The following is a 21,359-nucleotide window of genomic DNA, read 5'->3' as shown; positions in this document are numbered from 1 at the left end:
AGTTAAACAGGTTTCTCTTTTGCTTTAATGCTGAATTTTAAGTACTTGTTTGCTCTTCTGTTTAGAGTTTATTAAGAGTAATTTTGGGCATATCTGAAACATATGTAATCATGTACATGTATGTCCAGTATTATTTCTGAATATATCAAAACTTTTAATGATGTCACCACCTGTTATTTTCTTTGTGATGTGAAATATTTATATCAGTTTATTTGTTGTAAATCTTCCCCATCATATGCTGTTTTGTATTTTGTTCAGGTTTACACATGATTACATAACATTTTGGTGCAAATATGCAGAATAGTAAACCGAAGCTTGAAGCTAAAATAGCAAATATCTCCACAGCTACGGTTAATTTTCCAGGGGAACTAATATAAGATGGGATAAATGTGATCCATACAGCACAGAATATGAGCATACTGAATGTAATGAATTTTGCCTCATTGAATTTATCGGGCAGTGTGCGAGCCAGAAAAGCCATAATAAAGCACAAGACAGCCAGTAGGCCAATGTAACCCAGAACAGCAGAGAAACCTAAAGTAGAGCCCAGACTGCACTCGAGTATAATCTTTTCTTTGTAATATTTCATATTTTTGTAAGGGAATGGCGGAGATATTGTTAGCCAAAGTACACAGATAAAAATCTGTATAAGTGTAAAGACAAGAACACTGAGTCGTTGCTGTACAGGCCCAAACCATTTCATGAAATTACTTCCTGGAAGTGTAGCCTTGAAGGCCATTATCACCACTATGGTTTTCCCAAGAACACAGGAGATACAGAGGACAAAAGTGATCCCAAATGCTGTGTGACGCAACATACAGGACCACTCAGTGGGCTGACCGATGAAAGTAAGAGAACAAAGGAAACACAAAATCAATGATAAGAGCAGCAGGAAGCTCAGCTCTGAGTTGTTGGCTTTTACTATGGGGGTGTCCTTTTTGCTGTAAAACAGTACCGCTACCAGCACAGTTATTCCTACTCCAAAGAGTGAGAAAAAGACTAACACTACACCCATAACTTCTGTGAAAGACAGAAACTCTACAGTCTTTAAAACACATTTATTTTTCTCAGCATTAGACCAGTATTCCTCTGGACACTGCTTGCAGTTATTTGAATCTGGAAAGGAAGTTGTGATCACTATAGTTATACACACACTTACACATACACAAATCATTTTATTTATGAACTATTTTAAAACATGGGTCTCCAACCCTGCTCCTGGAGAGCTACCATCCTTAAATCAAGGTGTTCAGGGCTACTTGATAATTACAGACAGGTGTGTTGCAGCAGGGTTGGAACTGAAGTCTGCAGGAAGGTAGCTCTCCAGGAGCAAGGTTGGAGATCCCTGCTTTAAAACATTGCATGCAGAAACTGCAAAAAGAAGGAGAAAAAGAGATAGGCTAAGGATTACCTGTCTCATTACTGATTTCTCCTTCTGCACATGGAATACAATCATAACAGCAGACAGGCCTTCCTTTCTGTGCAGCCTTCCTAGTGCCTGGAGGACAGTTCTCACTACACACAGACCTTGGTTTCTACATAGAAAAATAGATTGTATATAATTAGATGCAGAATGAGTATTTATTTTTTGTTGTTGTTATTTTTGTTTTTGAGAACCAATTATTTAATAGTTTCAACACTGAATGATGACAGTGCAAAGTGGGAGCTATTAAGGGCTCATGGACAATCCAGCAGCATTGCTTACCATAGTAATGCGATTTTGTTGTTCTTTTGCTCACTTATGCCCTCTGCTTATGCTTCTGTCTGTTTGTCTCTTTAATTAAATATTATTGTCACCTGGCCTTTGTGCTCTGAATTTCCAGTGCCAGTAAACAATATAAGACATTATATACAAATATAATTGAATTACTGCTGTGTGTGTGTGTGTGTGTGTGTGTGTATCTATATCTATGTGTATCTATCTATCTCTCTCTCTATAAATATATATATATATATAGTGTTTTATATATAGAGAGATAGATAGATATATAGAGACACACACATGCACACACACACACACACACACATATATATATATATATATATATATCAATGCAAATGGGGTAATGTCTGTAAGGGGTAGGTTTAGGGTTAGGGCTGGGATAGGGAATAGAAAAATATTGGTAACACTTTATTTTAGGGTCTCTTAACTAGTTGCTTATTCGCATGGATATTACTATATTATTAGCCATTTATTAGTACTAATTAAGCACATATTAATGCCTTATTCTACATGACCGTATTCTACATCCCTAATCCTGAACCTAATACATAATACCTAAATTTAACAACTACCTCACTAACTATTAATAAGCAGCAAATTATGAATTTATTGAGGGACAATTCGTAGTTAATAGTGAATAAGTGTTCCCTATTCTAAAGCGTTAGCAAAATATAATTTGGTCAGTATAAATGTAATAGAAGTCTATGGAAAGTCCCCACAATTCACAGAAACAAACGTGTGTGTGTGCGTGCGTGTTTTTGTGACAAATGAGGACATACATTTTTATAATGACACAGGTATGACATAGGTATTACAAGGTGAAGGTGACTTATGAGGACATTGCCCCATGTCCCTACTTTTCAAAATGCTTATAAATCAAACAGAGTGAGTTTATTGGGGGAAAGTAGAAATGCACAGTCTCCTGTGAGGGCTAAGTTTAGGTGTAGGGTAGGTATAGGGCAGTAATTCTTAAAGTGGTCCGCCATCGCCCCCTAATGGTGTAGATGGTGTAGATGATTTAGTAGATGACCTAAACTAGGCAAGCGTTTATAAAATCGTCACTTATTTAAGTAGATTTTTAATGCACTTGCGAAACTGTGATAACAGTTCTTGCCATTCTGTTTTAACCCTTTAGCACGTACGATCACACCGGTGTGATTAGATCGTTCAGTGCATCACGTCATCAACTGCTGAATTCAAATCTGCTTTCGCGAGTTGGCTGGCGCGGAGCCAGATCGGACGCGCTGACTTCTCATATTATCACAAATATTCAGTGTTTTCAACCATATAATGCTTATTTTAGGTTTCAGACATTTAAATACACTTAAGTGCTAGCAAAACCATACATTTAAAGCGCTGATGTCTATGGAAGCAACAATAATGGTCCTTACAAATATAATCTGAAGTATGAGACTGAAACTCTCCTCTTTGGAGCCAGACATTCAGAAACTGATGTGTGATAAGCAGCACCACTCGTCTCATTAACATTCACGTTAAGTTTTAGATGGAAATCTCAAAATATAAAATCCACAGATCTATTAGTTTTGTAATGTACTAGTTTTTGTTTCATGTGTAAAATCCCAGAAATTTCAGTGATATTGGACATTAAGGGGAACATTTTTTTCAGCATTTTTCAGCATTTTATTGTTACCATAGTTACAACCATAGACTTCCTATACCCTCCACCTCAGTTTTAAACTAATGGCTCTTTGGAATGACATTAAGTGGGACCTAGGCTGTTACAGTATGTTTAATTGCAGTTTTTTTTTTTTTTCACATGTGCAGTTTGTTGTTCATATTAAGCGGCAGCTCATTTCACATTTACTTTTTCAAATGAAATAAAATTCATATAATAATTTCTGATCATATCATTGCATTTGTGTTTGAATAATTAGTTTTTGACTTAACAGTTGCATATTAAACATAAATTTAGCTGATCCTTCCTATTTTGTTGTTTTTTGGGGGCGTGTTAGAGTGGGATTCTGTTAGGTGGTCCTCAGAAAAAAATTGGAAGATAAAGTGGTCCTTGGGCTGAAAAAGTTTGAGAAACACTGGTATAGGGGAATAGCACATACAGTTTGTACAGTATAAAAACCATTACGCCTATGGGATGTCTCCCAATTTTCACAAAAACAAACGTGTGTGTAATGTGGTGTGTCATTTGTGTAGGTCATTGCAAGTGTTTTGATATTTTGTTCCACCAGTTTCAACAAATCATATGAAGAACTTACCTCGAGCTGTCCTCCAGCCCAGATTATTTTTTCAGTGTTGAGCACAAAGCGCTGGTCAGGGGGCAGTGAAGCATCATAGTATCCCACTGGTTTAAACTTGATTGATCCATTTGCGTCCTGCTGCCAGTTCATAACTTCATATTGGGCTACAACTGCACCAGTGCTGTCAAACCACACATGATCTCCCATCTTTATGGTAAAATTGACCTCTTTCAGAGCCTCAACTACCTATTGAGGATTTCAGAAAGAATTTTCAGAAGGAAATTAGAAAAAAATAAATGAGATCATTTTGCTCCCTTTCTGTCTATCACTCCCTATCACTGTCACTGTATACACTGTGTATATACAGTCAAATTAAAAATTATTCAGACATATTCACGCCTATGGAGAGTCCCCACAATTCACAAAAAAAAAAAAAAAAAACATTTGTGTGTGTGTAATTTTATTACCTGCTGTGGTTGTATTTTCAGATCTGTTTCACAGCCCTCCTTTTCTTTGCACTTTAGCAGATTGTGTAGTGAATGAGCCACAGCATAAACTGATTTGTAGACGTCACTAGAATATCTTTGTTCTGGCACATCTTCATTGTTGTTTTTCAGCACAAGGAGATCCTGATATACGTATGTTGCAAATTAATTCATATTGGGAAGAATTACCCTCAGTCTGGGAGAATGGAAAAGCTGTTTCCCAGAATTCTTTTATAACAAAATCTGCAAAACCCTCAATATAACTTTTTTTCACTGCAAACCCTATTGATCCTCCTAGCACATGGAAACTATTTGAAGTGATCATGCTGTCTGCTGTTATCCATGCTTCCACACCTATTACTTGAAAGCCTGTAATGTTCTGAATAATTAACTGATCAAGTAAATTGTTCATCTCAAAATTGGTAAGAAATGCGACAATTACTTTTGCAGTGCCTTTTTTTATTGTGGCTACAACATTTTTGAGTTTTTCCGGCTCTTTTCTCTGAAATTTCACAGAGTACTCCACACAAATCCCCTCTTTCTCAACTGTATTCAGAAATATGGCCATTCCATAGTTTCCATAGTCATTGTCACTGTTCACAGCTCCCACCCAAGACCAGCCAAAGTGCTTGATTAAGTATGCAAGTGCTCTGCTCTGGTGGTAATCACTAGGAATTGTCCTAAAGAAATATGGGTAATCTTTCCTATTACTGAGACATTCACATGAGGCTGAGGGACTTATCTGGAAAAAAACAAAGAAACAAACAAAAAACACAGGAAACAGTGAAACAGTTATCATTATGGTAACTGTGTCAAACATTTAGTGTTTTTGCTCCTTACCACAGGAATTTTAAAAGGTCCTGTAGTTCTGGACAAAATCACTGTGTTGGAAGACTCTGTTTCTCCTATGATAGCATGTATAGGAGACTGTCCATTGCATCTGTCCCCTGATGCCAATTCTTGACCATTCATCAATGCCATATTTGCACCCATTGAAGATAGTATTGAGCCACAGGTATCATAAATTTGGTAGCCAATAGAAACATTTGGAAGTAAACTTTCACTTCTGTTAATCTCCTCAATGGCAAAGATCATAATTTGAGCCATTCAAAAATCTCGTAGACTCACACTACAGAAGATTAAACAAACAGCATTAAATAAATGAATGAATAAATAAATAAACATCTTCTATAACAAGTAACAAACCTTGATCATGATGAAAGCTGAGGCTTTTGCATAAACTTAAATGAAGGTAATGTCTCTATGCTGTGTACTGGAAAAAGTGCTCCAATAGTTACATATCATCCTTTGATAACAGCGGGTACTTAGGGTCTCCCATCATTCGACAAAGAGGCTTTTCTGCCTTTGCATGAAGTTGAAGGAAAAGCAGAAGTGTGCAAAGAAAGACAGACATCTGAAAGAATGAGTTCAACTGTGGCCAAATGCACCTGGCTTGATATGCTATTTGCACTTTTATGCACATAATTAATATGGATGATTGATTGTGAATGCAGCCAATGAGATAGATAGATAGATAGATAGATAGATAGATAGATAGATAGATAGATAGATAGATAGATAGATAGATAGATAGATAGATAGATAGATAGATAGATAGATAGATAGATAGATAGATAGATAGATAGATAGGCAGGGCATTAATTTACATTAAATTATTGTGTGAATACTACACTGAAAAAGTGATACTTTGAACCAACATAAAAAAAAAATACTTTAATTTGTTACAGCTAAATTTATTAGTTTTTATCAAACTATATTTTTGATTTGGTTTAAACTTTACAATTTAATTTAATATTAATCAAAATAGTTCTTCTGCCCAAGAAGAAAATGACATGCACACAAAGTTAAAATATTGTTTATTATAGAGACCATAAATCTTTTTTATTTTTTTCTTTCTTTTTTTTTTTTTTTTACTTTTTGGTACAACTTAAGTTTTTATTTTGTAAAAAACTTTTTTTTTACTATACTATCCAGGTATAATTTTTGCTTTGGACTAAACCAAATAAAATAGTGTAATTTTCTTACAACCATTTTTATTAACTTTACTCAAGTTAAATTTCTGATTCAGTACAAACTAGACTTAAAAAGTGATACTTTGGACCAATCTAAAAAAAAATATTTTAATTTGTTACAGCTAAATTTATTAGTTTTTGTCAAACTATATTTTTGATTTGGTTTAAACTTTACAATTTAATTTAATATTAATCAAAATAGTTCTTCTGCCCAAGAAAAAAATGACATGCACACAAAGTTAAAATATTGTTTATTATAGAGACCATAAATCTTTTTTATTTTTTTCTTTCTTTTTTTTTTTTTTTTTTTTACTTGTTGGTACAACTTAAGTTTTTATTTTGTATAAAAAACTTTTTTTTACTATACTATCCAGGTATAATTTTTGCTTTGGACTAAACTAAATAAAATGCTGTAATTTTGTTACAAGCAATTGTATTAAATTTACTCAAGTCAAATGTCTGATTCAGTACAAACTGTATTTTAATAGTACCTTAATAAATTTATGTTCTTTAGTCACAACTCACAAGACAAAACTTTACTTAATGTAGGTCAATATAATATTTAGTTTTTGCTTTTTTACAACTTACACATTACATTTAGCAGACACTTTTATTCAAAGCAACTTACAAATAAGAACAATAGAAGCAATTAAAACTAACAAAAGAGCAATAATATGTAAGTGCTATGATAAGTCTCAGTTATAAGTCACAAAAAAAAAAAAATCATATGGAACACTTTTAAAATACCTTTACGACCTTCTAGGATATTCTAAGTTTTGGTTACCTGAACTTTCAATGGATGGACAGAAATCTCTCAGGTTTCATTAAAATATCTTAATTTGTGTCTCAAAGATGAACCAAAGTCTTACAGGTTTGGAACAACATCAGGGTGAGTAAATGACAGAATTTTCATTTTTGGGTGAACCTAACTTTTGAAGTCTCTGTGTTCATCTGTAGAAACAAACAAAAAAGTTTATTCACTGCCAGGCAGGGCTGGTTTTTCTTGTACTTGCAGAGTCAAGTCAAGTCACCGTTATGTATAGAGAGCTTTTTACAATGCAGAATGTGTCAGAGCAGCTTTACAGTATTAAAAAAGGGAAATAGTATGTCGAAATGTTATGCCATTCTTCTCTGGCCAGACGGGACCAGCAGTTTAATTCTAGGTTGCAATAACGTCAGATTGTGCAGAATATCTGGTACCTGTGGTCTTGTTCCGATGGCTGTCTAGGAGACAAGGTCTTCGCTGGGAATCTGTCTCTGGGGCTCATTTAGGTGTCCTGGTCTCCGCTGACATTCAGAGGTCATCTCTAGGTGCTGATCCACCATCTGATCTGGATACGCACTGGATCCGAGTGACTGCAGTGACCATCTGATCTGGATATGGACTGGATCCGGGTGACTGTAGTGACCATCTGATCTGGATACGAACTGAATTCTGTGGCTACGATGACCTCAGAATAAGAAAGAAACAGACTAATATTAGCATATATGCCATTCTTCTTACAATGTAACAAGTACATCGGGTGCTATGGGAAGTGTTCCCGGTCGGGGAAAAAAAGGCAGGCTCCGATGAGGAGGTGAGTCTGAACTTGCAGAAAACGCTCGTATAACCCTCTCTGCGGTTCGACAAGACACTCCACAAGCTCCTCATGTTGGGGTGAAAGGGGGGGTGCAACATACTCTGTGCCTCCCGTGTCAACCTCCTCGGAGGAAGAAAAGAGAAATGCAGAGGCCGCTGCCCGAGGGGAAGTATCCGCGAGGCAGGCTTCCGAACTCGGGGAGCAGTCATGGGATCCGACAGGTGAGGATGGAGATAGAGACTCGCTCGTCTCCGATCCCTCCATCAGATCCCGCCGCAAACCTCACGAGCGCCGCCCCCCCTCCGCCTCAGCGGAAGCATGGCCAGCGCCTCGGGGAACGCCAAAGAAAGAACCCACCTCCGGAGAGGAGGGACTTTCGGGAGCAAAGTTCCCCGCGCGGGCAAACAGCCCCCTCGAGAGCAGCCCCAGCATGTCCTGCTCCCAAGCAAAGCACACACAAGCCGTGTGTATCCCCCGCACAAAAAATCGTTTGTAGGGAGGAAAACACCGCCCGTGTTGCGCCCTGCTCCCATGTAGAAACAGACAGATAACAGTATATATTCACGGAGATCTAGATAACACTATACACTCACCTAAAGGATTATTAGGAACACCTGTTCAATTTCTCATTAATGCAATTATCTAATCAACCAATCACATGGCAGTTGCTTCAATGCATTTAGGGGTGTGGTCCTGGTCAAGACAATCTCCTGAACTCCAAACTGAATGTCAGAATGGGAAAGAAAGGTGATTTAAGCAATTTTGAGCGTGGCATGGTTGTTGGTGCCAGACGGGCCGGTCTGAGTATTTCACAATCTGCTCAGTTACTGGGATTTTCACGCACAACCATTTCTAGGGTTTACAAAGAATGGTGTGAAAAGGGAAAAACATCCAGTGGGCCGACTGATTCAAGCTGATAGAAGAGCAACTTTGACTGAAATAACCACTCGTTACAACCGAGGTATGCAGCAAAGCATTTGTGAAGCCACAACACGCACAACCTTGAAGCGGATGGGCTACAACAGCAGAAGACCCCACCGGGTACCACTCATCTCCACTACAAATAGGAAAAAGAGGCTACAATTTGCACGAGCTCACCAAAATTGGACTCTTGAAGACTGGAAAAATGTTGCCTGGTCTGATGAGTCTCGATTTCTGTTGAGACATTCAGATGGTAGAGTCAGAATGTGGCGTAAACAGAATGAGAACATGGATCCATCATGTCTTGTTACCACTGTGCAGGCTGGTGGTGGTGGTGTAATGATGTGGGGGATGTTTTCTTGGCACACTTTAGGCCCCTTAGTGCCAATTGGGCATCGTTTAAATGCCACGGCCTACCTGAGCATTGTTTCTGACCATGTCCATCCCTTTATGACCACCATGTACCCATCCTCTGATGGCTACTTCCAGCAGGATAATGCACCATGTCACAAAGCTCGAATCATTTCAAATTGGTTTCTTGAACATGACAATGAGTTCACTGTACTAAAATGGCCCCCACAGTCACCAGATCTCAACCCAATAGAGCATCTTTGGGATGTGGTGGAACGGGAGCTTCGTGCCCTGGATGTGCATCCCACAAATCTCCATCAACTGCAAGATGCTATCCTATCAATATGGGCCAACATTTCTAAAGAATGCTTTCAGCACCTTGTTGAATCAATGCCACGTAGAATTAAGGCAGTTCTGAAGGCGAAAGGGGGTCAAACACAGTATTAGTATGGTGTTCCTAATAATCCTTTAGGTGAGTGTATACTGAAGGAGATCCAGAGCTTTAGCTGAAAAAAAAAAGATGACGCTGGTTTCACCGCACGTGCTTTTATGCCAGCTGGTCATTACGTCACCTCGCCCATGACGTCCCGCCATCCATTGGACAGATTTCATTTGTATTCAGAGCTGGTCACGCTGAAGGCATACCCCAAAGCGTCTGCAGATGCAGCTCGAGTTCCTGAAGAGGAACCTCTACTTCTGCAACAACAGCAGCTTAAAGGAGCTGATGAGAATTATTGTAATACTGATAATTGATAAATAGCTAATTCCAATCTTTATAAATTAATAAAAGGATGTTGTTATTCTTTTTACAGAACAAGACTACGACGAGCAAGGATTAACAGCGTGGTCAGACTCATTTGTTCATGCATGGGATCAGGTATCCATCAGCGATTCGGAGGATGAATTATTGCATGAAATCCCTCAGGAACTGTTCCGTGATCACGATATAAATAGAAGGTACTAGGAAGTGATGTAAGCCGTTCGACAGCAACATCATTTGTGCACGGCATTCAACAACGGAAACAAAGAAGAACAACGGTGCTGATTAGACCCTGTTCCAGAGTAGGAGGGAAATTGGTTCTTGAAAAAGGCAGTCCGGTACTAAAATCGCTCCCAGTTCCAGTGGTGCGAAAATGCCAAAAAGTGGGTAGTTCCACAATTATTTCTGGTATTATGAAAAGGTTCCCGTGGTACAAAAGACCCTTATAATTGACTATATATTCTTTTTAGAAGGAAAACTAGTGCTAATGTTTTGACTGAATGACTCAATTTTGAATCAGATTTGCTGTGTTTTGAAAGAGTTAGTATATGCAGAAAAGTGTATTCAGCATTTTGAAATATAGAGTTTGTATTTAGTATAGTTTTGGACAGAAAATCAAATGTTTGGCTAATTTTGTGATGTAGATGTGTTTCTGTGTTAAGAGTTTAGCCACAATGTTACTGTATACCACTGTGTATTTCAGCTTTACTGTATTGCCCTGTTAGCAGAACAAACTTTGCATAGTGATGCAGATTTCATCAGTCCCATTTTTGTGTTTGTTATCATGTCAATTTGGATTTGCTTTGTTTGGATTTGTTATTATAATGCATTGTTACACCATACAGTTACAGGGGCACATCACAAATTAATTTTTGGATGAAGCCAGCTATAAACCTCTGTAAAGTGAGGAGATGTGGGAGGAACATTTATTGTGCAAAGGGTCACTATTTCAGTGCTAGGTTAGAGGGGTGCCAAATTATCACCAAACATTTGTGCTGCCATCTCCAATGATGGTGTCCTTTGCCACATACAAACTATCAGTTCAATACAGAATTCCTCATCACATTTCTTAATGCACTAAATGAAAGACTGGTTTAACCTAAAGAGAGAGGGCTGTTGATGCATTTGCAAAGCAGTTTTCAGGTATTTCCATTGGTGCATTGCAACACTGCAAAAGAAAACATCCAATATGAAGAGTATTTCAACACTATTTTTTTTATATTACCACCCATGAGCTTCATTTGTTTTTGTTTTGTTTTTTGTTTGTTTTTTGTTTGTTTTTAAATATATTAAACTCTTCTGAGTTTGAACAGTGTAATTTCATATTGATAGCTGTGTTTTGTATTTTGTTGTCCATTGTGTAATGATTGATTAAAAGAATAAATTAATTTGACCACAAGTTGTGGTGTTTTATAGAAGTATTTGCTTATGTTGCATGTTTTTAATGTTTTGTGAGTGTTGGAGAATTTTTTCAAACAAAATGAGTCATTTTGGCCATTGAGCTTCAGTTTCAGCCTGCATGTTAACTGTTTCGAAAATGTGATGTCTGAGTGGACAAGTGTGTTTAAGCAATCGAGAAAACTCTAAGTATTGGTAAACACTTGTTAGCAATTGAAAAAAAAAAAAAAAAGGATGGGGCTAATAAAAAAAACTAATATACATTAAAACTATGCACACAAGATGCAAACATTACTCATCTTTTGCAAATCAAAAACATATTTCAAAACTATTTTAACCCTTATAAATACTGTTTTTGCATAGTAACTACATACAAAAACATAAAATGATTAGTCATATACATGCTGTCACGCTAACTGCTGTTAGGGAGATGAAGGCACAGCGAAGATTATAACAACAAATCCTTTTAACGGTAATCCACATGAAGAAGAGGGTCTAACACACAGGGTAACATTCACAATACCGGATAAAGACAGAATGCACAGACTGAACTTAAAATAGGGGAGCTGATGAGGGACAGACTAGGTGAAGAGGATGAACTAATAATGATACAACGAGAACAGGAACATAACCAAATATGGGCACAAGAGGGAGAAAACACAATAAACAGTCCATAACTATGACACATGCCAAACTACACACAAATATGACAGATCTAAAACACTTGTAAATCTATTGTCTTTTGGTTTTTCGGGTTTGACATATCACTCACTTGTGTAAATGTTACTGAACTGAATCATCATTGAACTGACTTGAGCTGTATAATGACACTTTTGACCATTCAAGCTGCTTTACAGAACAATTTGAATTACCGCTTAGAATCAATATGTATTGTTTAAAGTGTAATAGAAATACAGAGTTCTGGCAGGAAACTCTAGATGGCGCAGTCTGATAGGTCTAATTCAATCTGACCTAATGACATCATTATCACATGGCAGAGCTGATTGGTTGTCTCCTGTATCGGTAGCCAATGAGCTCGCTGCTCAATATTCACATATATGACTAGTGCCTGCTGTGGCAGTTTGCAGTGTGCTCAGAAACCCTCCAACTTCCCCAGCTCCACCTGTATAGATATGCTATGAGGTGATTCATGTATGCTATATGGGGGTTGTTCCATGTATGTTATATTTGCAGCAGCAGTATTTCTTACATACAGCAGCCTTTTGTTGATGTATTGGCAGTAGAAAGCCTCGGTACATGCTCTGCCACAGCAGCAACATAGCAGATCTATTCCGCCAAGACCAAATACATTTACATTGTCATGTACATTACCACGCTAATCTCTCCAAGAGTTGTCATGACAGAAATGAAGTTATTTGTATATTCACTATATATTTACAAAGTAAACTATGCATTATTATGCAATTAAGTTTTTTCAATTGCAAACTCATTGTAAAGCAGATAATGTGCTTGCAGACTTTTGTCTGAAGATTCGGTATATGGATTAATGGTTTCACTGAGTGTGCATAAAGTACAACTTTTAGTGTAGAAGAAGAAAAAAAATAAAAATCTTTGGTAATGCTTTAAAGATTACAGCCCGCATTGTACCATGTAATTAAACAGAATTTACAGCGTACCTATTTTTAACTAAATAGATTGAGGAATACTGAGAAAGTTGATGTCTAACTTTAAAAAAGGAAGGAGGGAGAGGGTAGAGAATGATGTCCCGAGTCTCTAAAGACCCGAGGTATGCATTTAAGGGTTAAGGTAGTGCATTTTAAACATTTTATTTTTGGGTCTCTTATTGTAAGGGGGCGAACGAGATGAGAGACATGTGGATCCATTTGCATGCTTTTATCAGTAAGAGTCAAAAACACGGGCAGGGTCGAAACGCCAGCAAACAGGTATGGCATAGGCAAAACACAAGAGCAATCCAGGAAACAGGCGGGGTCGATCGGCGGCGAACGTGATCCAGGAAGCAAATCAAAGAGAGTTAATCCAGGTACACGATAATAGTCCAGGCAGGGGCAAACAAAGTCCAAACGACAAGACGAGAGAGAGAGATCCAAGGCAGGCCATAAACTTCAGGGCAGGCAGAGATCAGACAAGAAACAAGATACACAGGCAAGGATCAAGACATGAATGACTCAGGCAATAAACAGGATTAAACTAGATTTCTCGGAATGGCTCCATAATGTAGCTATCACTAGGACAGCGATAAACGCTAAACAATACTCGGCAGTTTGAGAAGGATCTGAGTGGGTGTAATATAGTGTGTATGTGATTGGCTACAGCTGTGTGCAATCAGTGCAATGGATGATGGGAAATGCAGTCCAAGGTAATGTGAAACAGTCTGTGTAGTGTGAGTCAATATAATGGAAGGGCAAAATAAGGAAAAAACAACAATAGCAGTTATAACAGACACAGCAGGGAAGTCCACCAATTCACCAGAAGAAATAAATCAAATTTTTCACAATTTTTACAGTAAATTATACTCTTCAGAAAAACACCCGACTCAGAAAGACATCGATTCATTTCTCAACAATATCAACCTACCTCAACTTAGTAAACTTCAAATAAATACTCTTGAATCTCCGTTAACAGAACATGAATTTTTTAATGCCCTCAAACTTATGCCGAATAATAAAGCACCAGGTCCTGATGGATACCCTGCTGAGTTCTACAAACACTTTTGGTCCATCTTATCACCACTCTTTATCCGAATGACAAATGAATCAAAACAAAAATCAAAACTCCCAGATAATATGAACACAGCTACAATTTCGCTTCTTCTTAAACCCAATAAAGACCCAACACTACCGTCAAGCTATCGTCCAATTTCCCTAATCAATGTAGACATTAAAATCATCGCCAAAGCACTAGCCTATAGATTAGAAAAAGTCACACCATCTATAATACATCCAGACCAAACTGGTTTCATTAAAGGTAGACTTGCATCTAACAACACACGTAGACTTTTTAACTTAATGTATTATTCATCAATTCACAAAGCCAAAACCATCATAGTCACTCTTGATGCAGAAAAAGCTTTCGATAGAGTAAACTGGAAATTCCTGTTTTCCACATTAGAGAGGTTTGGTTTTGGGGAGTCATTCATTAATTGGATTAAAATTCTATATACATCACCTTTAGCCACTGTCATCACCAATGGACTAACATCACGTAGCTTCACACTGCACCGCGGGACTAGACAAGGATGCCCACTCTCCCCCTCACTTTTTACCATTTTCATTGAACCATTAGCAGCAGCCATCCGTCAAAACAGCAACATAAAAGGTATTCAAACACTAAATATACACCACAAAATAAGTCTTTACGCTGATGATATATTATTATATTTACAAGATCCTCCATCATCATTACAAGAAACGATTAAACTCATTGACTCTTTTTCAAATATCTCTGAATACTCAATCAACTGGAGTAAATCTGCTATACTTTCATTACATTCCACTAGTTTGGATGTGACATCCCATACATCACCAATTCCTCTGTGCACCGATCATATCAAATATCTAGGTATTAATGTTTCCCCCAGGCTGTCAGAGCTGTTTGGACTCAACTACACTCCACTACTTAAAACAATAGACGAGGATCTTCAACGCTGGATGAACCTACCACTATCTATTATGGGCAGAATATCAACAATTAAAATGACTATACTCCCTAAATTAAACTATTTATTTACAATGACACCAACACAACCCACCCTTTCCTGGTTTAAATCACTAGATTCAATAATTACCAAATTTTACTGGAAAAATAAGACCCCAAGAATCAAATTGACCACCCTACAGAAACAGAGAACACAAGGAGGACTGGAAGCACCACATTTTTACCACTACTTTCTGGCCAATCAGCTCCAAAATATACAAAAATGGATTCAACCTAACTCATCAGAAAGCACATGGCTAGATATTGAACAAACAATTTGTAAGGACATTAATACTTCAGATTTACCCTTCTACAATCAGACAATCAAAAAGCATCACTGTTTTAAAATGCCGACAATAGCAGCAGCTCTGACAGCCTGGTGGAAATTCCATCAAATCACAAACTCTCCTCTTGCACCATCTAAATACACCCCAATTTGGAATAACCCAGATTTTACAGCTAACAAGAAGCCACTCAATTTACGCACATGGGCAGAAAAGGGAATCACACAACTTCAGCATATCTTTCATAATAATAACCTGGCACCATTCTCCCACTTGGTTCAGAGATATGGCATTGGGAGCAATTGTTTTTTGGAATACTCACAAATCAAATCATCAATTCAATCAAAAATTGACACTAGGACAATTAATCTAGACCTCCCCCTCCCAATATCAGCGCTATTAAATATTTCTTCTTCTAAAAAACTACTCTCCAAAATATACAGAATTATATCAAAATCGGACAATACATTAGGTATACCAAATGTTAAATGGGAATCAGATTTATCTATTGCCCCCGATGCCACTTTCTGGACACAAATCTGCAAAAACATTTACTTCATGACGAAAAATGCCAATCTTCAACTTATACAATATAAAATACTTCATAGATTTCACCTTACTGGACGAAAATTATTTAAAATGGGTTTTACTTCAGAAACATGTTCACACTGTACACAAAACACCCCAGACACCTATCTTCACGCCTTGTGGCATTGCACCCCAGTTAAAGAATTTTGGGAAAATGTTACTGAGTCACTATCCAACCATATGGGATGTCACATCCCATTGTCTCCTTCCCTCTGTATATTAGGTGACACATCCATAATCAACTCAAACGATACAGATAGTAAATTACTCTTAGTAGCTCTAACTATCGCCAAGAAAACTATCCTCATGAACTGGAAATCAAGGAATAGCATACATATTTCATCTTGGAAAAACTTAATAACAGACTACATCTCCATGGAAAACCTGTCAACTTCCACTCAAAATAATACAACAGAATTGAACCCCTCTTTGTTATCTCTCATAAACTTCCATCAATCATGAATCCGTTGACCCTCTCTGTCTGAAGCCACCCTCAACAACACACCATTCATCAATATCTACATAAGATTATGGGGGAGGGGGGTTAGGAAGAGGTAGCAACAAAGGCTAATATCAAACTAAATCAAAAACTTAAAATATTTTTCTATTATTAATATTATTATTATTATTATTTTTTTTTTTTTTGTCTTTCTCTATCCTTTTCTTACGGTTGCTTTCTGCTATCTGCACTTTTTATTTATTTATTTTTTTTTCTCTCTCTTTTCTTCTCTTTCTCTTTTCACGCCTCTGGGCCTCAGTTGGCTGTGGCCCTGTGTGGTTGGGTTTAGTGGTTGGTGGGTGTGCTGTGGGGCCGGGGGCCTTGTATCTCCAACCTGTACCAGCTTTGGCCTGGTTTTCTTGCCTCTGGCAGGTTCAGCACTACATGCCTTGTTTTTTTTAATGCATCACTAGACGGTATACATACATCTATTTTAAAACAAGCAAGGGAAGAGGAGAGAGGAGGAAGGAGAGGAGGGGAGGGAAAAGAGAAAAAAAAAAAAAAAAAAAAGGGGAAAAAGAGAGAGGAAAAAAAAAAAATGCATACATGTATATCAGACACACACAGGGTAAGTGGGACGTGAGCATGGGGGCCTGGGCTTTGCACTGGGCTGGCTCCACACTGCACGTCACACTTTTTTAATGCATTATACACTTAACAATACATATACAGTACATATGTGAGGTAAACATGGCATGTGAGTGGCGGCCGGGGCTGAGACTTTGGTCCTTGTGCCCTGCAGCTCCTCTCCTAGATGGCTCGTCCTGGGCCTAAACTATGCCTTGCCCACGGAGGGCCCAGAGGCAGCCTTACAATATCTTACTCTTTTTAGCTTTATTATTATTATTGTTATTATAATTATTTTCTCTCTATTATTAATATTATTATTATTTTGTTATTAATACTATGATTACTACTATTATTATTATTATTATAATTATTTTCTCTCTATTATTAATATTATTATTATTTTGTTATTAATACTATGATTACTACTATTATTATTATTATTATTATTACTATTTTGTCCTCTTTCTAATCCTCCAACTTTCCCCACATTTATTTATTTTTTAATTAATTACTATCCTCTAATTTTTGTTATTAATATTACTATTATTATTATTATTATTACTGTTATCATTACTGTTGTACTTTTTTTTTTTTTTTTGATTAATTTATTAAATTTTTTGATTATTTTGTTTAGTATACTTCCAAACCCAACACCCAGTCACACACACACACACACACACTCATACTCACACAAACCATGTTGGCTGTCATGTATGTTTTGTTGACCCTGGTTACTCTGTATCTGATTTGTCACCTGTAAATAGCATGTTTGTTTGCATAATAAAAAAAAAAAAAAAAAAAGATATCATTATAAGAATAATTATTAATTCGAATTGACAAAATGTATTTTTGTGTTAGCAAAATAAATGTATGCAATATAAAAAAAAAAAAAAAAAAAAAAAAAAAAAATATAATGGAAGGGCGACCTCTGGTGGCAAAGTCCACAGACCAGATTTGTGACACTTATAAAGTCATTTATAAGAAATTAATCTATTCACTTAAATTTCTCATACACATTCTGCTTACATGCTTTCTGAATTTGTTTCTAACTTTTATCATGGAAATATATTTTGCCCTTAGCAAGTATAGGCGCTTTCGCACCGCATAGTTCTAGGAACTAGCCAGCAGAGTGGTTCCTAGAGAACCAATTTCTCCCCCTGGCTGGTTGCATTCGCACCGGCAGCAGGAGCTCTAAAGCGATACTTACATTTATTTGCGGCATTTACAAATGTCAACAACTGGTGAATGGAAAACGTCGTGATTTGAGTTGTTTTTGCCGCGTGTCGTGGGTTTTGTGATAATGGAAATGGAATGTAGACAGAAAATTTACGCTAATGAAAGAGCATGAGAATCTGACTAAAACACTCCACTCAAGTAAATGCTGTTATCGCTGTTTTCCATGTTTGTGGAGTAAATACATAACTTTTTAAAACTGCTCAGGTCATTGGTAAATAATTCAAATATCTCCTTACTATTTTACCCTGACACATTCATGGTAATTACTTTTGCCGGTGCTTTGCGGCAAGCTTTAGCTTATTGCATGCATTTGAATGCAGAACTCTTCAGCTGCACTGACAGCACGCACACCTTCGAGGCACTCTTGTCAGTCGCGATTGCATGGTCTCATGTTGTTTCATGTTGTTTGTTTCAATTTTTTTTTCATTCCTAATTGATGGATATCTTAAATATAAAAATAAGGAGAAGCCTAAAACAAGCCAAAGGCCAGGCTGAACTATGATGTGAAAATTGGCCAGAATACCAGCCCTAAGGGCGTAAAAAAAAAAAACGGGGCCCATTGGGCCCGGGCTGAAATGCAGAGCTCTAATTCTATAGTATCCACTATTCAGTGGGCAAGCCTCTATTGGAGACAGCCTTTACCTTCTGCTGTTCCCCCAAGCAGACAAAAAGCTTGCAGGTTCACCACCTAATCCCTAAAAGGCATAGTTCACCTACTCTCTTAACAGAAGCCAGTGCAGTCAGGAACGCCATTTTTAGCAACATGAATTTGAGCTCCACTGTCTGCAGAGGCTCAAAGGGTCCTTTCCACAAGACCGTTAGGACCAATGGGAGATTACAAGAGAGTACCAGGTGAGGGGTGGGGGGTTAGCCTCCTCACCCCGTAAGACACCCTGTGTGGTGATAACAGCAGCATACAATTTCAGGGTTGAAGGAGACAGCCTTTGCTCCCACCCTTCCTGCAGAAAAAGCACAACTCTTGGCGAGAGGAACACCAATCAATGAACAGGTTCCACTTCAAAGTTTAGTCGTGCCTTGTAGAGGGCGCTGTCGCTCAAGTGATGGTGTTAACCCTCTGGGGTCTGAGGTGATTTTGGGGCCCTTGAGTTTGCTGTTGATGTTTTGACATGCCCTGATATTTGTGCTTATTTCAGCTACTTATAACATACTATTGACCAACATGTATTTTTCTTTTGTATTCAGCACAAACTGTGCTACAATAATATGTGACCAAGATGGATGTACATGTTTTTAGAAAAAAAAATATTATGCGTGGTTAATAAGTTTTGGGATTTTTTTTTGTTGCTGAAATAAGGCCATAAACCCCACACTAAATAGTCCTGAATAAGACTTTTGAGTAATCAGTTTTGTAGGCTAGAATAATTACTTCAGAATTATGTGAAAATAATTCTGCTCACTCATTCACAGAAAACAATATATTTATTTAAATTTTTAAAGACATGCTTTGTGATTGAAAGCCTATATGCGAGGGAGTGGCAATGGCCTTGAATATTAAGTGATTTTCACCTAAGAGACAAAGGGCCCTCCCCTAATGGCCCCATAATGGCCCATCAGTGTGACTTTGAATAAGGCAGGTAAGAGAGAATGTGAGGAGATTGAAATTTTTTTTTTTTTTAATTGTTTGTATTTTATTTACAACACAGTATAATCAAAACATACATAATGAAGGTCAAAGACACATTATTGTGCACACTGATCTAACCACAGAGATATGAACAGATTTTGAGTCATTCCTGCAACAAATTCTGTTCTACAAATCATACCTGATATATATGGGTGTTATTTAAATGTTTCTGCTTATTTCCATGGATTCAAGAAGAAAAAAATCAAATAAAATCAGTAGTCAAAGAGTTTGTTTTACCATATAATATCAGTGTAGTTGAACATCTGATGTTGGAACAGCGCTCTGAGGAAAACAGTTTGAAGAAAGTCAGCAGGATTCATCTGTGGTGCAGGTATCTGATTCAATAAAATACAAACAACCAAAAAAAAACATTTGTGAGCATGTTAATATCAGGAGCATATATATATGTTTTATAGACTCACGCATGCTTTATACTATTGTAAATAAAAAAATACATTTTATATCTGAGAAACTAATTATTATTGTTTAGCACATTATTAAAATCTATTTTTGAACATAGTAGGCTATTAATCATAAACATGTTCTAAACATACTTGGACAACTTTTATTGTTTTATATAGAGCATGAAAACATCATCGCGCCGTAAGAAATTTAAATACAACGACTTGCCCATCAATTTCAAACATTGTAGTCTGGAATTACACTTTGGGAAAAAAAACAACTTTGATTTTGTAATCATATAGCCTAGTATGTATGATTTTATAGTAGCTGTTATGATTCTGTAGCCATAGACTCACGTATGCTTTGTTTATGTCTGAGAAACTAATTATTATTGTTTAGCACACTATTAAAATAAACCTGTTCATGTTTATGTCACAATAACACGTTAACTAATGCAAGAAAGAAGCATTACTTACTCATCTGGATGAACACTTGCTCTTATTTTGAGGGAAATCCAGCCTTTACTCAGCTCGTCTTCTTCCAGAAACTAACAGTAGCCGCGATGAACAATCTTGCTTTGTTTATGTTGGGCGTCTCCATGTGCGCGCGGCTTACGTGATTATTTACATATGAACGGCGCGAGCCGCGAGGGGGCGGGATTGCATTAGAGATAATGAGTTTGACGGGAAAGACTGAACATGTTTGTTTCGATAAGACTTTTAAAAGCAAAAGTAGTTTCTGGAAGAAGACGAGCTGAGTAAAGGCTGGATTGGAAGCACAATACAGGCAGTGTGTTCCTCCCACATCGGAGCCTGTCTTTTCTCCCCGAAGAATGACCATGACCATTCTTCGGGGAGAAGACCGCTCCCCGAGATCGGAAGCCTGCCTTGCGGATACTTCCCCTCGGGCAGCAGCCTTGGCGTTTCTCTTGTCTTCCTCCGAGGAGGTTGACATGGGAAACGTCGAGCATGTTGCACCCCCTCTTTCACCCCAATA

At 37.3% G+C, this 21,359-nt stretch overlaps 1 pseudogene across 1 annotated transcript; it reads right to left on the bottom strand.

Annotated features, from left to right (window-relative positions):
- Positions 1-208: 208 nt before the first annotated feature.
- On the bottom strand, positions 209-5,760 carry LOC306888529 (extracellular calcium-sensing receptor-like; annotated as a pseudogene). Its single transcript has 6 exons — positions 5,628-5,760; positions 5,262-5,550; positions 4,404-5,163; positions 3,955-4,182; positions 1,412-1,535; positions 209-1,116 (listed from the first exon to the last, which is right to left on the bottom strand). The product of its transcript is annotated as an extracellular calcium-sensing receptor-like (transcript).
- Between the last annotated feature and the right edge of the window lie 15,599 nt (positions 5,761-21,359).

This window comes from Barbus barbus (assembly GCF_936440315.1).
Source record: "Barbus barbus genome assembly, chromosome: 22".
Lineage (NCBI taxonomy): Eukaryota > Metazoa > Chordata > Actinopteri > Cypriniformes > Cyprinidae > Barbus > Barbus barbus.
The sequence above is the reverse complement of the archived record's forward strand: the minus strand, read 5'-3'. Positions and strand labels throughout refer to the sequence as shown.